The sequence below is a fragment of the Engystomops pustulosus genome, chromosome 2, assembly GCF_040894005.1.
Source record: "Engystomops pustulosus chromosome 2, aEngPut4.maternal, whole genome shotgun sequence".
Lineage (NCBI taxonomy): Eukaryota > Metazoa > Chordata > Amphibia > Anura > Leptodactylidae > Engystomops > Engystomops pustulosus.
In genome coordinates, this window is record NC_092412.1 from 34,389,726 (window position 1) to 34,405,855 (window position 16,130).

Consider the following 16,130-nt stretch of genomic DNA (forward strand, 5'->3'; position numbering starts at 1 on the left):
GGCTATGATGACGCCCCTGAGCACTTGCGGCTCATTGGCATATTTTAAAAATATACTTTTTTTAGAAAAAGGAGGCCATAAAAAAACTATTACAAGGCCAGAGCCTGGAAGGGCTATGATGACGACCCCGAGCACTTGCGTCTCATTAACATATTTAAAAAATTTATTTTTTTAGGAAAAGGAGGCCAAAAAAAAACTATTATATACAAGGCCACTTCCTGCATGAGGCGACGGAGTGAATTTAGTCAGTGATGCTATTTTATAAGGTGTGAATCAGACGGTAGATTTCCAGTATAGTATAGTATATAGTATAAAGTATAGACCGCAAAATCAGTAATGGATGGAGTTTTGGGCATGGCACATGTCACACTTTATTGAGAAATATTTACAAATGTCTCAAATTAGGGGTAGCACGCTTCATGAAGTCTTTCAAATCACATATTTGGTGTTGTAATTTTAAACTAAGCAATGTTTCAGATATTTCCTTGCACTTATTCAGGTGTAATAAGATGAACAACTTGAAGAAGGGTATGGAACTGGCTGAAACACAACTTAAATGGGTATGCTCATCTAGGCATTCACATTTAATTAAATTCATCAGCCATATATATATACATTTATTCAACTGCAGATTATTACAATTGTACCTGTGTGAAAATAATGGGGCACATTTACTTACCCGGTCCTGATTCGGGTCAGGCCGGGATTCACTAAGGTAGTGCGCCCGATGTCCACCAGGTGTCACTGCTGCGCTGAAGTCCGCTGAAGTTCACCGGAGTTCACCTTCTATTTCTTGGTGCAGGTAAGTGCATGTCAAGCGACACTTTCTTTTTTTAAAATTCCGCGGTTTTTCCGAATCCGTCGGGTTTTCCGATGGCAACGCCCCCCGATTTCTGTCGCATGCATGCCGGCGCTGATGCGCCACAATCCGATCAATCCAAAAACCCCGGGCAATTCAGGGAAAAACGGCGAAAATCAGTAATATTCGGGAAACCTGACGAAAAATAGTGATTCGGGCCCTCAGCAAATGACCCCCAATATCCAATAAATGTAGCCGTTACGGTCCTTTAGAAAAAAGATAGTAATCCTTGGATACAACCACCACTGCTATCTTCAATCAGGGGCCAGACATGCACTATAGAGGCACCAGACCACCTAGAATCAGCATTCATTATTTCAGGACGGCTGTGGGACATGCAACTTTAGCCCATTTTATATTCAAACATATTATTTTTTTGTGCAGCGGCGGTCATATCCAAGGACTGATGTCCTCCATTTCTAAATGGCCCTATGACTACAATTATGGGAAATTATCTTCACACAGGTACATTTTTTTTTAATAACATCCAATTGAAGAGATATATGTATGTGACAGATGAATTAAATGTGAATGTTGAAGTGAAAATACCCGTGTCATCCACTATCCTCGGGATAATAGAGGATAGCAATCGGATCAGTAGGTGTAAGACTTCCACAACGAACCAGGGAACAAACTCTTGTCCATCTCCCGTTCTCACAAATTGATTGCATGGCATCTTGAAAATGTGCCTGCCGCTCCATTCAATACTATGGAAGCATCAGAAATTGCCAAGCACAGACAGTGAATGATAGTTTCGGGGATATCCAAGTTCTGTGGCAATTTCTAAAGCTCCAATAGTACTGAACGGATCAGTTATAGGGTTTATGGGTGGGTGCTGGATCCCTTCTAATCTGATATTGATGATTTTTCCTAGAGACCCCAATGTCTCAGGATACAAAGTCATTACAATATTACCATATCAGACCCACTGGATGGTCACACCCACTGGGTGGTGGGCTAATATTGTATGTACATGACTAGACCATGTGTGACAACACAGGGGCAGATTAACTTACCCGGTCCTGTCGCGATCCCGCAGTCTGACGTGGATTCGGGTCTGCCGCGATTCACTAAGCCCATGTGCCCGAGTTCCTGCATCCATCGCTTCTGCGCCAAGGTCCGCCGGAGTTCATGTGAGTGCTAATCTTGCGACTCAATTCCGTTTTTAAATTCTGCGGTTTGTCCGAATCCAATCGGGTTGTCTGACGGCCACGCACCTGATTTCTGTCGCGTACAAGCTGGCGCCGATGCGCCACAATCCGATCGCGTGCCCAAAAACCTGGGGCAATTTGGTGCCCAATGGAAATATTTGAGAAACATGACCAAATCGTGGTCCCTCGGACCCTTAGTAAATGACCCTTATAGTGTTTTTCTTTTAAAGTGATAATGTCAAGCGTCACATCTCGGGAGGTGTAGAGCTACAAAGGAAAGGTGAGGAAGGACACGTCTAAACCAGTGGGTCCTCCATCACATGGGGTAGACATTGCTGGATATACTTTAGCTCCGTTGTTACTAGAGATGTACTTTTTCCTTTGAAGACCTTGCTGAATTTTTTTTTTAGTGCAGCCAGGTCTAAAACACTAGAAACTGTAACATTTTGTTCACATTCTGCTTTTGTATTTTGTACATTAAGGGAGACAGAATCATGGATGGAGACAGAATATCAGCTTCAAACGCCGTAACCGGTGACCCATAACTACAACCACCTAGAAATGTGGATTTCTCCAGAATGACATGAAAGGGAATTATTTAAAGAATATTCCATTTCCAGGTTGATATTTTTATCTTTGCACTGCAGAGACCTTTACTGCTAGTTTCCGAACTGGTAGCCCTGAAAGTCGTTCTCCCTCAGGACATCGGATGGATTGCAAGCCTACAGGATGTCGGAACCAATTTAGAGTGAAGCTACCGCGTATATAAAGCACATGCTTAAATGTCAGGCGTAATCACATAGGAAAAAGAATTATAGATATCATGTTCTATATACAAAGCGTTATGTGGAATGTAATGATAACCTCTATTTCTGGTTGTTATCAGAAATAAAGGGCATGTTCGGTGGTTTTGGCAAAACCCATAGACTTTAAAAGTGTTTTATGGAAAATGGAAGTGGATCTGCTTCAGCTCCTGGTTACTGCATTGCATCTGTTCTTCCAGTGTTCGGGTCGTGTTCTCAACCACAAGTGACGGATGGTCACAGGACCCATGGTGTCCTAGGACTACACCATTATCTCTGACAATTTAATTTTCAGTCATTCATAGTTGTAGTGTATTACACAGTGAGTTAACAGTCTGTCTTGGAAAACCAGGATGGATTCAGCAATTCAGAATTCTGAGTCTGCAATATGTTTAGGAGGTAGGAGGAGGAGGAAAAGCTCTTTAAGTATTATGAGATATCAAAAAGAAAAATCCTGCAATCCTGCAAAGAGCAAGGTCTACTGACTCTGCTTCAGTTCCCTGTTACTCTATTGATTCTATACTTCCAGTGTTCCGGTGGCGGGTGGTCACAGGATCTACTTTGGGCAATCTATGGTGTCTTCGGACCACATTGAACCATTTTCAGTCATTCTCAGTTGCAGTCCATTACTTTGGTGAGTTAACAGTCTGTCTTGGAAGACCAAGATAGACTTAGAAATTCAGAATTCTGAGTCTATGCTGTGTTAGGAGGTAGGGGGAGGAAGAAAAGAGTCTGAGGGTGGAGAAAGAAGAATTTTTAGGTATTAAGATACAAAGTACTCTTTTTGTGCATTATGTATTAGGAAGTATGAAAGGTTTTTATTTCCCTACAAAGGAGAAAAGTATGAGTAAGAGTTGGTTGTTTAGGACTATGTTCACACTTGTCATGGATTCTGTTCCATCATTGTTCTGATGTTTTTGATGTCAAGCTTTCTTAAAACCTCAGAAACCTAATATGGTCAACATAGTCAGTGGCATCCATCAGAAATCATTGGGATCCCTTCTGAATACAGGTCCATCATACTTGTTATGGATTTTTGAGTAGAGAAGGCTTTTCAGGTTACATTAATTTTGGCCAACTTTTTGGACATGATTGAAGTCAATATTTGTCTTTTACAATGTAAAGTCCCTTGTTCTATTCAACCTCGAATATGAATATTGGTCTAAGCTAAAAAAAATGAACAAGGTCCTTTGTGGTGACATTGATATTGGACTGTCTCTCTAAGGATTTGTGCTTGTTACATCTTGGTGTTAATGCATGCATCATCACACCACGGACTCATGACACAACTGACAAAAGACATTTCATTATGTGGTATTGTCTACTAAAGTGTCACAAGGAAACAATCCAAACTCGCGATGCTTAATGAGCTGCTAGGTTCCGATGCAAATCTGACTTTGAGCTGCCATGGGATTTTAGACTCACCACTGCAATGACCTGGATTTCCATGTAAATACTGGAGAAACCTTCACATTCTTATGGGTAATTAAAGCTGTACCCTTTTAGAAGATAGCAGACAATGGGTGTAAATTACATAGCACAGCTGATTCCTACTGACATTTGTTTGGGTTTCATACATGTGTGAATCAATTGTCTTCCAAAAACATTGGGATTTCATCCTTGATAATCCTCCAGAAGAGGATTACCTTCTGGAAGGAAGATGTTCTATGGGATTGGGAAGTTATAATTTAGTGCAGTAATATAACAAAGATACACAAAACATTGATGTTCATGAACTCACATGAGGATACTCTAAAAAATTGTGCAAAATTTTGGTAAATTTGATAAACACTATTCCAATGACTACTAATGTAATACTCACAAAATGGTTACAAATTATGTATTTTGGCTTGTAGATTAGGTGATTGGTGCTATAGAATACAATTTGTGCTATTTACATGTAAAGACTCAGCATAAGGTTCAAGCTTGACTGGTCTTTGGGCATGTTCAGGCCCACAGATCACGAACCCAGACTTCAGTCAGAAGTCCGGTTTAAGTTCACTCCCTTCCCACGGTAATGTGGATGTTATCCTTTACATCCCGAGGGCAAATCGGTCATTATCCCGAGAATCATAACTCCCTGTGATGTCTCATGGAGCTGCAAGGTCAATGCCAAAAAGGCAGGCTATTACATGCCGCGGGTGGCTTTGGTTGCGGCATGTAAATGATAATATCCGCAATTGATGTTAGCACCGATTGAGGGTGTTACCAGTTGTTGTGTGGACCCATTTAAAGGGTTAACACCTGTGATTGGTGCAAACGGGTATCCAGAATCGGGTCGGAGTTCGTCCGAAACTGCCGGATCCAAATACTGATGGGTCTGTTCATCACTAATTATTAGGTATATTATGCTAGAAATGTGTATGCATTTTTATGGAATATGTCATATCTGGTTATTTTACTTATTTATAGCATATGTACAGGTGGTCCACAACTTGCGAACACCTGACTTACAGACGACCCCTAGTTACAGACAGACTGATCGGACCCATTGAAATTTGTTCGAGTACGGTCAATCCTGAATTTTAAAATCCTGTTCGGGTCCAGGTTTGGTAATTCGGTAAACCACAACCAGTAACACCAGTGATCTGGCAAAGTAGACTGGCAAAGTCTCCATCTCCATTTAAATCACCCTCGGCTACGTGTCTGCCGGCATGAACCTGTGGCGCTAACGTGTGAAGAGTCCTATATTGTCACCATTATATAGAAAATCAAAGTCCGTTTTAGTTAATGCATTTAAAGAAAAAAAACTATGACAATGAAACGACTCTCTGTTAAATTTGTCCCTATCTATGCAGCAAAACTTATGCAAGCAAATCATTACTTTTATAGTGGCCAATATCAAAAGTAGAATATTTCCGAATTTCAGGCTATTTGTATCAGATTTTTTTTCTCTTGTCCTAATGATTTCTGCAAAGTTGTTGAAAAGTGAGCCGCCATATATTGCATGCTTCTCTAGTGGTCTCGGATAGTTGAGGCTGGTTCCTTGGTGGCCAGTTGCAGTGGAGCGGTGAATACTTGCGCCTCTCTATGGTTAGATATCTTTACTAGTGTTAAAAAATATACATTTTTGGTAAATTTAACAGCTTATTTTAAATATATATGTATTATTCTGCCCCATAAACCATGTGTAGCCTTGCTGTATCGGAAGAAGTAACGGGGCTCAGGCACTGTAGACCACAATCCAGGGGAGGGCACATTACAGACTCCAGGGTCATGTTCTCTCCTTGGGATTTTATTTGGATACCATCACTTTCTACAATGCACAAAGCAGCTGGCTCTGGAAGAAGGAGATGTATATAAATCTGTCACACTCTGTAAAGGGAAAGACTTTGAAAAGTTATCTGAATATAATCTTGCCCTGGGTTATATTGTGTAAATTTCATTGTTATTATTCTGTCACATCTGGGGTTGGAGATGCAGCACACAGTCCTAACAGATTTGCAATGCAGATTCTTAAAGGGCTGTGGTAATCTATGCTATGGAAAGTTACGGTATATCATTATAAAATTGATTCAATTGGGGGCAATTTTATCAAAAGTTAGGCAGGGCGTATTAGAAATAGAGTCCAATGCTGCACCACATTTGTCAAAGTGTCTGAAGCTTGGCGTAATATAAGACTGGTCTCCCGTTAGTTTAATTCAGAAACTTGGGCAAATTGTTTTTCACAGGTTCATTTTCCCCATAAAGCCACACCCTTTAAATAAAACAGTTTCTAAAAATCGGTGAAAATTCAGGCTGGATTCTCAGTTGGGAGTCACAATCACATAGAGTCGGATGGCTCGTCTTCTTATGGAGGAAAGAGGAGTGAGGAGCATTCACCCCTCAACCTCCTGGACCTTTGCTCGTCCGGGATCTAGTCAGGGCGAGTACACGGATGTCTGAACTCTTAAAAGGGCATTCCCACAAAGATAAGATATACTTAGGATAACAAAATAACACATTCTAAATCACTGTTATTTACAAAAATACATCATTTCATTGATATAATTCCAACCTGTCTTTATCAGTCCTGGTGTTTACAATTTTGGTTGTCCCTGGATCTGATCGTAAATCTTCTGACTGTGGTCGGATTCTTCTCAGGCATAGCTTTTCTTGTCTGCACACTGCAGTGCTATCTGACACCTGCCCCTCACCGGTGCATAACAAGAACAGTTCAGACACAGACACTTCCTTACCCTAGTAGCTACAGACATGATAAGGTCTTTATAGCAGAGCTGACTGTGTGTGCTATAGGTGAGGCAGCAAAGCTAAGTGTTCCATTGCGTGTTATATCCATCTCGTGACTCTGATCTGTCTCATCTCTTTTTTGTGTCACTAGAATAATCTCCAGAAGCAAAATAAAAGTGTAGATAAACCCTGTACACCCTGATAATCTAAGCACAGTGTCAGCACACAACATCTCATAGCACAGAGAAATCATGAAGTGTCTGCTTAGAGAGTCCACTCTCACACACTGGAATCTTACACTGAACATCACTGAGTGATAGGAGCTAAAACAGCAATAAAACTGCGTAAAATTGTAAAGTAGAGGGTTAAAATGATCTTTATAGTGTAAACATCACTAGGGTTTTACAATTTGAGAACTTTCTTTCATGGGCAAACCCCTTTAAAAACATACTTATTTTGCTTCCCCAAATCTTTCATTTTAGATTTAATTCAGGGGATGTCTAGAAGTGGGGTTGACCAGACAGAAGAAGACAACAGGTAAACCAACAGTTATGGTCATTCCCTTGGTGTACCTATAAGCTCATTTGCACAAACATGAATATGTAAAACATATTTTCTCTGAAATTACAGATCATCGGAAAACAAGATAGACTTGGAATACCAATAAAATTCGCTATTGAGTTGGGTAATTTGGGAGCTGGTAGCTGTCGACAGACGGCATTAATTGTCACAACCATCACAACATGGACATATTCATCATAAACATCTCTAGACAGAGTAACACAAAATTATTAAAATTATTTACATCTTCAAATCTGATCTACTTACATCAATCATCTCAGGATATGTTGGGCCAAGAGGAGAGATAAAGGAGGACACATCTGTCATCACATTATATGATTCATGGAAAAAACGGCAAGGTTCCTATGAATGAAAGGGAATCTCTTGCTCTGTGTGTATTATTGTACTGTACCTGGCACACTCATACACTGCTCCGGCTTTTGTCTCTTCTCCTCCATTGTTGGGTCGTCGTCTCAGAAATACGGAGCATTCGTGTGGGTGTTCCTATGTGTAACACGCTCCATTGTTATATAACACCAGGCGCTGGTAACGTGTGAGTTGTTCTTTTAGTATTAATTGTGATCCATCACATTTAGGAAAACTGTAGAGAGCCAGGTTTTCTCCCTCCTTTTGAGCCATGACATTTTGACTTATTTTTAGCAGCATTTGGAAAAGACATTATGTGTATTGCAAGAAGTTGATCTGATAACGGATGTACAGTACCTCGCAGTATTGCCCATAAATAACACCTTCATCTCTGCCCGGGGATACAACAAAGCTTTGAGAAAAACGATAATATTATTTTAGTGAGTAATGATACTTCAGAGTATGCAAGATAAGACAACGTACAGATCTTTGTCCTTGGCTGGATTTAAGCTACTGTGATAACTAATAAAGGGAACATGTTATTGCCTAGCCACAAGGTAGGGGATAATTTGCTGATCGGTGGGGGGCCCAGTAGTGACTGGATCCTCATGGATCGAGGGTCCATTGTTCCCACAAAGGAATAGAACAGTTCCCTGATTTCCTATTCATATCTGTGGCACAATATCCATGCACAGTACTCGGCTACTTCCATCCATGCCAAGACAGTGAATGGAGCGGCAAACGGGCTTGCTCCATTCATCTGGGGTTCCCACCAAATTATTCCCTATGCTGGTCGGATGGAGCATGATCAGAACATTGTCATGAGGGTCGGAAAAGGTAAGAAAATTATTTTAATGGTGCATTGTAATGAGGCGAATGAATGTTGTGTTGTTGCACTGCTACAGTGAGTACAGAAAGTATTCAGGACCCTTTGACATTTTTTACTCTTTTTTTCATTGCGGCCAATTGGTAAGATCAAAAAAGTTAAATTTTTTTACTCATTAATGTACACGCTGCCCCCATCTTCACACTAAAAAAAGAAACATAGATATTTTGCTAATTTATTAAACAAAACAAAAAAAACTGAAATATCACATGGTCATAAGTATTCGGCCTCTTTGCTCAGTATTGAGTAGAAGCAGCTTTGGAGCTAGTACAGCCAGGAGTCTTCTTGGGAATGATACAACAAGTTTCTCACTCCTGGATTTGGGGATCCTCTGCCTCTTCCTTGCAGATCCTCTCCAGTTCCCTCAGGTTGGATGGTGAACGTTGGTAGAAGCCATTCTCATGTCCCTCCAGAGATGCTTAATTAAGTTTAGGCCAGGGCTCTGGCTGAGTTACTCAGGAATGGTCACTGAGTTGTTCTGAAGCTCTGCTTGGTTATTTTAGCTGTGTGCTAGGGTCATTGTCTTGTTGGAAGGTGAACCTTCGGTCCAGTCTGAGGTCCAGAGCTCTGGAAAAGGTTTTCACCCAGGATATCTCTTTACTTGGCCGCATTAATCTTTCCTTTAATTGCAACCAGTCGTCCTGTCCCTGCCCCCATAGCCTGATGCTACCACCACCGTGTGAAACTGTTTGGATTGTATTTGGCAAGTGATGAGCAGTGTCTGGTTTTCTCCACACATACTACTGTTTTTACCTCTCTTATCAAGGCTCTTTTCCCACAATTGCTTAGTTTGCTATACGACCAGGTCCAGGAAGAGTTGTGGTTGTCCACACATACCACTGTCTCATCAAACCAGCGAATATTATTTCTCATAGTATGGGAGTCCTTCATATGTTTTTTGCACTCTGTATGCGGCTTTCATATGTCTTGCACTGAGGACACTCTGTCGGCACACTCTTCCATAAAGCCTCAACTGGTGGAGGGCTGCAGTTGACTTCCTACTGCATTTCTTGAGTGAGTGATCTTGTAGTCTTCTTTACTTCTCTCATCAAGGCTCTTCTCACACGATTGACTACCCGCCTTACCTGACCCCTTGTTACCACGTACCAGTGTCTCTGTGCCCGCTGGGCCAGCTGCTATCTATACTGGGACCACCACAAGAGGTAGCGGCCTTGCAATCCCTCCGCAGCAAAGTCCAGATCCCTGTATAGGGGTTAAAGGGTGAATACAGGAGAGGTCCAGGGATAAAGCCCTTAGTGTCAAACCAGTTAGATAGCACAGTGGGTTCACAACTTGTTTCTTGTTACACTCATTATTATAAGAGGGTCAGGATATGTACATTAAGAAACCAGGAATAATTCATCCGTGAATAAGTACATATTACATAGACCATCTGTTGGCTCTTTCCTACCTGGTATCTCTTCTCTTTTTCTGTGTAGACTTGAACCTTGTTAGCAGAGCCATCTCATTGACATTAAAGGATTTATATGAGGGCTCTGTTTTACCTCTAGGTGACTAGATAGTCCATGCTTTGATGGTCCAGGCATTGTATGCAGCTCCCATTTTCTCTGAGGGAGGGGGTACAAGACAGTGCAAGTCTATTGATCCTGTTCTGACTATTAACTCTTATTTATTGCAGTGGCTGTAAAGCAAAATCACCCAGCTGGACTGTACATGTTATGTTTTATCCCATAATGTAAATCACAAACACACTAGTTGATAACTAGAATTTAACATTTGTGATATTGTTGCTCCTACACCTACATATTCTGCTTTTGTGTCATTTTTTTTCTGCTCAAAGCACAGAAAGACGTCTTTTATTTGTAACTTTATTTTTTTTTAACAATGAATTACATCAGTAACTCAGTTTTTCCTTGATACAGTTGCCATAGTTACAAGAATCGACCAGAGACCCATAAAGTTCTGTTCAGACCTAGAAAGCATTGAAAGATAAGAACTACAGTAGATAAAGCAGGAGACCAGGATATCCCCCGCGTGGCTCTTAAAGGCCACCCCATGTCTTTAACAGGTTCAGATTTCCATGGCTGGAGAAAGGCAAAGCCCCTTTATGGGGAAGAGTAATAAAGCAATGGAAAGGCAGGATTTATACATGTGCCCCTCGCTATGTGATGTATGAACCTACACAATCCCAAAAATATTCAGATAATGTAATTTCTTGTACATTTGGCTCATCTGTGGATGGATCTGACGTAAGGAAATGAGATTGTGGACAAGGAGTAATATAAAGAGGGACATTCTCTGTACAACGCTGAGGAATATGTCAGCGCTACGCTCCGGCAAGAAGGAATAGATAATACAGAGAGAGACGGGAGGCAGGTCTGTGGATACATGTGAAGAGTGACGAAAATGTGCCTGATTGATATGAAACAGGTAGAAATGAAATATAGCAGAAAATAAATCAATAGATAGATATGAGAGATTTTTAAATTAAATAGTTTTAGGTTTTCCAGGTTTAGAAAATATAAACAATTTGTATTTTTTTTTTCTGTTGGAGCTATAAAATATATGAAAGTCACGAGTCTTGGTCTAAGCTCAGCACTAGAAATGTCATAACCTTTAGATACGGAGTAAATCAAAATGTTATAAATCACAGTGTGATAACTGATCTTTCCCACAATGACCCCTGCCGGGCTGAATTATGGGAAGAGACTTGTATAGAAAGATAATTATAAGACACCATCATGTGTGATAATATTTTCCAGTCGTCCAGGACTGATGATACATGATGGAGTGCAGGGCTGTGCACCGTGTCTATGTCACTCCATAGAAGCGCTATACATATGGACCCAAACTTCTCTCCTGGGATCATGGGATATGTTATACTACAGAATTACTCAGCTCCTTCATGAATACTGTTTACAATCTGCTCAGCTCCTCGTGCTCTATAACATGCTGCCTGCAGATAGGACACTATGTACAATCTGATCAGCTCCTCCAGCTCTATTACATGCTGCCTGCAGATAGGACACTATGTACAATCTGCTCAGCTCCTCGTGCTCTATAACATGCTGCCTGCAGATAGGACACTATGTACAATCTGCTCAGCCCCTCCTGCTCTAAAACATGCTACCTGCAGATAGGACACTATGTACAATCTGCTCAGCTCCTCGTGCTCTATAACATGATTCCTGCAGATAGGACACAATGTACAATCTGATCAGCTCCTCCAGCTCTATTACATGCTGCCTGCAGATAGGACACTATATACAATCTGCTCAGCTCCTCGTGCTCTATAACATGCTGCCTGCAGATAGGACACTATGTAAAATCTGCTCAGCTCCTCCTGCTCTATAACATGCTACCTGCAGATAGGACACTATGTACAATCTGCTCAGCTCCCCCTGCTCTATAACAGATTGGACACTATGTACTATTCAATATGACAAGCTATACATGAAATACACCCCAAGGCAACATTCATGCAACCGTTGGGGGAGATAAATAGGGCCACCGTATAGACGTCCCCCATAGGCTAGTAATGGGTGCAGGGGGCGGTGGGCGATGGGCACATGCGGCAGTGTACCCAGGAAAAGGAGATGTCCGATCTTACCCCGTTTTACGTCTCCATGTGCCATGTATCTCTAAGGAGAGGGGCAAGGTTGAGCAGCGCTCGCCCCCTCCTCCTCTCCCGTGCGCCGATGTGTGCTAAAGCACGGCGGGCACACATTAGTGTGAATGTAGCCTAAGTGTCCTCTAGTGGTCGCTCTAATGTCAGAATTTTAGCATTTAACTCTTTTTTTCATCAATTACCTGGGGGTAAAAGTTTGATAAATTCTATTTTACAAGTTAAAAAAAAGTAAAATATTAAAAAGCACCAATACTAGGGATGCAATAAAAAGAGACAATGAAGGCGGCAGCATATACAACACCGCGGGCTAAGCCGCCCATTACTTCAGAGAGTCCTCAAGCATCCGGCGCTATGTTCCTGATTAGCTCCGGCTAATAATTGACTCATACACAATCTGTAATCTGGCAATTTGCTGCCGAAAAGGATTTCCTAAATGTGCTGCTAATTGTTATATTTTCACTAAAATAACACAAGGCATATGGTGCTCGAAAAATTACAGCCAACAGCACAACACCAAGATACCAGGAGGTTCCATAGATTTTTGTTTGCAAATTTTATTAATGTGTTCGTAAAAGCCATATGGGAGATTGTGTAGGCCGGCGACATCGATGCCAGATTCTTATTCCAGTATAAAGTGATCAGAGGACAAGGAGACAGATGTTGCTGGCTTTATTGAGGTAGTTCGAGGCCAATCTTGGAAGGATTGTCTATAAAACATCATTTCATAATTTCTAGTTCTAAGTGTCCATGTGTCCTATTGAATAATTCAATTTAGAATATTATTTTGAGATCCTCCACAAATGGACTAAGATATAAAACAATCAATTGTTTCCAGTGTTTACCAGTCCAACCTGTGTCAGACTGGGGTTCCTTGGGCACATCAGATCATATTACTCAAGAGGCCAACCATCCATGGACAAAGAAAAGAAACCCTACTAACCTTAAAGGGTTTGTCCCAGGTTTTTAAGCTATCCCCTATCCACAGGATCCCTGACAAGGGTGTTTATGCACCCTCACCTATGTGTTCTCGACACTCTGTCACTCTTATGACAGTAAATAGAAGGGAGGGAATTTAACATGCCTTTTCCGCCCATTTCCAACATTTTTGTAGGTTTTCTGCCCTGCAAGCCACATTGGCCGTGATGGGACAGGAAGGGACAGGAAGTGGGGCAGGAAGGGGCGTGTGTTGCTTAGTATTTCCAGTATGTGATATGCTGGCAGGTGGGAAAAGTAAGTTTGACCACTCCAGTCTAAATAAAAAAAAAACCCACACACACACCCACACCCACTGAGGGCTCTGCTCCACAATCTCTGACCATTCCCATGCAACCTTTCTCCATTATTGGGAACAGAACCCCTTTTCTCTGAATAGCGAAGGCTCCAGTCATGAGGAGAGTTAAGCTTCTTGCCTCAGGCAACACTACATGACTTGACCACTTTACTTGTCCCATCTTAACTTTATGTTCCCTTTAAATTGCTGTTTTCTCTTTCACTAAGGAATCTTTGTTTTCTTTCTCTCCTACCTGAATTATCCAAGGTAATGCCATTCCTACTATGTGCTAATATTGGGCTTGGGATTTCCCCTTGATAATACGGGTGCAGTAAGTTAGTTAGAATGAATTATTTTAATAGCATTTCTTTAACGTGCATTAATTAATTTGGCTCAGGTTAACGCAATCGGAAAGTCATCAGGGAGAAGCAGGCGGAGAGCGTTATTACACGGTAGAAGTGGTCATGTTGGCAGTTCTGCTGATTGGTGGCTCGCTTTATTCATTCAGTCAGCTGAACCTGCAAGAAGACATTGTCGATGAGAATTCCTGTAGGTCCTTGCATTTGTGGACTATGCAATCAGCAAACCAGATTCTAGTTCCTTGCATCTTGAGTGGGCATCACAACATATGTTCATTTTCTTTAACTACATGAATGAATGGAGGATGGATCCTCGGAAACTGTTCTTTTGGCAGTCATAAGACCAGGGCCGGCGCCAGCACTGGGCATCCCTGGGCAAGTGCCAGGGCCCAGGACTGCTGGGGGGGTCTACATAAATCTGTACATAAGGAATCCATAGGGGGTGACGGGGACTTTATAGAAAATAAGTATATAAGGGGGCTTTATGATAAACTAGGTAATACTTTAGGGAACAGGAGAGTGTTTTAGTTTCTCAATGTTTAATGGCGCCACGTGTGGTCACTGCAAATGATTCCCAATCGTTGGGGCTCTTGTATCAATACTTTTGTAAGTGGTTGAGTCCAAGTACAACAGTAACACAAACTTGTAAGACCATGGAAAGTAGGGACCTAGTGAGGCTCTATCGACAAGGGGCCTGCTGAAGTCTGGAGATGGCCCTGCCTTAGCCACCTTACTTTGCTATTGACTCCTACCTACTGGGGTATTGTTAAGTTTTAGGTGAACCTAGGGCAAGTTTAGTGCTCCGATTTTCACATGAAATCTCAAACTGTACACATCTTCCTCAATGTTTCCCTGTACCCTTCTCCTCTCTTCTGAAAAACAGTCTATTAAAATCTGCTGGCAGTATGTTGTAGAGAAATACTATGTGATTTCTGACATACCTTTTTTAGTTCTCTATATCATGCAATTTCTGAGAAATTCCCTATTTCATCACTATGCTAATGAGGAGGTCAGCACACCAAGGTCATGTCCTTAGCACCCGGGGCACTGTTATTCCCATTATAACAACTCCACTCTCCCCTCTCTGCAAAGCAGAAGATTTGTCTTGAGGGAATCATGGGCTCAGACTGGAAAGGAGGTGAGGTCATGCCCTTGGTACACCAACTGCCTCATTATCATACAGATTAAACTGGGAATAACTTTGATAGCATAATGTTGAAAATCAAAGAGAATTTCTCTATAATATGCTGCCATCTGTATAGCTTGGTGGAGTTGGTAGACTCACTTTAAATAAGAGACTGTGCATCCATGCAGCATACACTTCTCTAAGCCCTTGCCAACTGCAGACTCTCACTGGCATCGATCCCAGTCTTTATCTGTTCATCATGGTGCTCATGGGTTGAGAAGTTTGAATCTGTGTAATCTGAGTGTAAAGTAACATGATGTTGTAATGTATATGCAAAAATACTGCACCCTGCCATGGAAAGGAGTGCTGCCTTGATCCAATGGGTTGTACATCTTTATATAATTTTGGTGGTACCCTATGATATGGTTGCTTAGAACATTGTATGGAAGTGTTATGTAACTACTCTAAGGCACTGTTATTATGGTGGTTATCATGGACACTCTATGGGCAGTCATTGTCACAATATAGTGGGGTTAGGAGATGAAAGGGGCAGTTTAAAGACTTTTGGAAAACCATCAAAGGTCCTGGAAGGGCTCTTGTATATGTTGTGTTGAGAGACGGCACATGTGCATGCCGATATCAAGGCTAGAGGTTTTTCTATTTATTATCTTTACAATGTAGTATCAAACTTGCTGGGCTCCCTAAAATCTTTGGTCCCTAAGCTGTGACCCAAAGAGCCCAAATTGTAATGACCTACTGGCCATGGTACTTTGCGGGCAGGCATTCCTTCAATTACATTTTTTTTAAGAATGTGCCTAAATGTTATCAACTTACTTTTAACTACCATTTTACATTGTATGAATAGAGTCTTGTTAACCACAGCAACCAATCAGAGCTCAGTTGACATGTTTCTAGCGCAATTCAGGAAATAAAAGTGGCGCTCTAATTGGTTGCTTTGGGCAACAAACACAGTTTTAGACTAAAATAGGA

General features: G+C 41.4%; 1 protein-coding gene across 7 annotated transcripts in view; it reads left to right on the top strand.

Moving 5' to 3' along the window:
• GRIA4 (glutamate ionotropic receptor AMPA type subunit 4) overlaps positions 1 to 16,130 on the top strand; it is a 238,241-nt gene that overhangs the window by 114,463 nt on the left and 107,648 nt on the right. The window lies entirely within an intron of this gene.